Genomic DNA, 2,318 nt, shown 5'->3' with positions numbered 1-2,318 from the left:
TAGTACATGTTAGCCTCCCTCTCAAGTTCTGGAGGGTTACTATATTGTGAGAACTAGGGATATATAAATACATATCCATGTTTGCTTGCTTATGTGTGTGTGTGTATGTCCAGGTGCCGGAGAGGTAAAACCTCGTGATAATAAAACATGCACACTATGCCACTGCTCAGTCATCTCACTATATCAGTTTGTCACTGTGCAACCAGTGGTAGGGTGCGAGAGGGTACAATATGTGTAGAACAAGCATGTTGTGTCGCGATCGTTATGTGCAGATATCTTTCGAAGAAGAAGAAGAAGAAGAAGAAGAAGAAGAAGAAGAAGAAGAAGAAGAAGAAAAAAGTCCTATAGCGATAGGTGAGTGGGGACGTGTACAGGCTTAGCGGGCTGGAAGTGCATAGCTGCAAATCTGCACATAGGCGGCCAGTGATTTATCTAACATCGTCGACTAAATCGCTTACAGGGTGGAAGCAACTTAGGTGGATGATCTGGCGGCTGAGCAGCCTTTTCTAGGGATACACTGCTCACCCATGCATTTGGGAAAGGTCTAGAAAAGGTGACCTAAAAATGTCTACTCTTTTATTAGCTAGTCGGCTTCCTGCGGTCAGCGGCTGCTCTATATTTGCAGGAGAAACAAGAAAAAGTTGAAGAAAAATAATACACAAGGAAAATCCAAATTTTATCAGGAGAGGAATAACCTAACTGTTGCTACGTGGAATATGAAAACTTTGCTAGATGTCCTGGATAATGAAAGACCTGAGCGTAGGACAGCTATTGCTGCAAGAGAGCTCGCTAGGTACAGCATAGACATTGCGGCATTGTCTTAAACACGATTGAGTGATGAAGATCAATTGGTGGAAGTGGGCTGTGGATACACCTTTTTTTTGGAAAGGAAAACCATCGGGGCTGAGACGAGAGGGTGGAATTGGCTTTGCAGTGCGTTCTGATTTGGTGAAGAGGATTGAACAGCCAATCTGTGTAAGTGACAGAATTATGATGATGCGCTTCCCTCTTGCACACAGTAGGTATATGACGATTTTATCTGTGTATGCCCTTACCATGGGTCATGATGAAGACACCATCACGGCGTTTTACCGAGATCTCAGTTGTACCATTTCATCTATTCCTTTATCTGAGAAGATCTTACTCATGGGTGATCTAAATGCAAGGGTTGGCAAGGAGCATCACACCTGGGACTTACTCGGTCGGTTTGGTGTAGGTATGGTAAACAGTAATGGTCTGCATCTTCTCCATCTATGCACTCAGTTTGACCTTGTTATCTGTAACACTTTCTTCAGCCACAAAGAGGTCCATAGGTTTACCTGGACCCATCCTCCTTCAAAACAAGATCACTTGATCGATTACATTATTTCCAGGAAGGCAGATTTGCGGGACGTATGTAGTGTGCGTGTTATGCGTGGAGCTGAATGCGGCACAGACCACTTTTTGGTACGTGGGAAGTTGAAAGTCTGTATAAGGAGGAAGTGTAGGCTGGGTGGTGTTGGGATTCCCAGGCGGGTTGATGTGTCCAGGCTGGCTGATCGAAGTGTACGTGAAAAGCTTCGATCCGTAGTTAATTCTGCTGATTTTGATGGGTCATGGGCGCATTTTAAAAATACAGTCTATGAAATAAGTGTAGATGTTCTTGGCTTCCGAAAATCTAAACATCAAGATTGGTTTGATGATAATGATTCTGAAATTACTCAACTCTTAAGTGCTAAAAATGAGTTGCACCATAAGATGTTGTCTGCTGCCTCTCATGAAGGTCGAGAGTCCCTCCGACAGTCACTTAAAGCAAACAAGGGTATTCTCCAAAAGCGACTCCACCAAATGAAGAATCAGTGGTGGGCTAAACTCGCCAACCAAATCCAGATGGCTTTTGATTGTAATGACCTCAAACGCATGTACCATTTGCTTAAAAAAGCTTTTGGTCCTCAAACACTATCTACATCTCCCCTACTCTCAAGTGATGGAATTGCCATCATAAAGGATCCTAACAAGGTTCTCCTTCGTTGGACCGAGCATTATTCTGATCTCTTTGACAACCCCTCTAATGTTGATGAGGACGTCATCAATGGATTTTTATCACAACAGAAGCTTATCGACGAAATGTCCGTGTTCCCATCTGAGAATGAAATTAGAGATGCAATCAAGGAAGTGAACGTTAGGAGAGCTCCAGGGCTTGATGGTATTCCTGTGGAAGTCCTCTTACATGGGGGTGTTAAACTTGTTCATGAAATTCTTCATCTTATCACTGATGTCTGGAGGGGTGTTCCCGTCCATCAGGATTGGGTTGATGCAATTCTTATATCACTGTACAA

Source organism: Euprymna scolopes, chromosome 3 (assembly GCF_053919585.1).
Source record: "Euprymna scolopes isolate OS-2025 chromosome 3, ASM5391958v1, whole genome shotgun sequence".
In the NCBI taxonomy this organism is placed as follows: Eukaryota; Metazoa; Mollusca; class Cephalopoda; order Sepiida; family Sepiolidae; genus Euprymna; species Euprymna scolopes.
Note: the sequence above shows the minus strand (reverse complement) of the source record.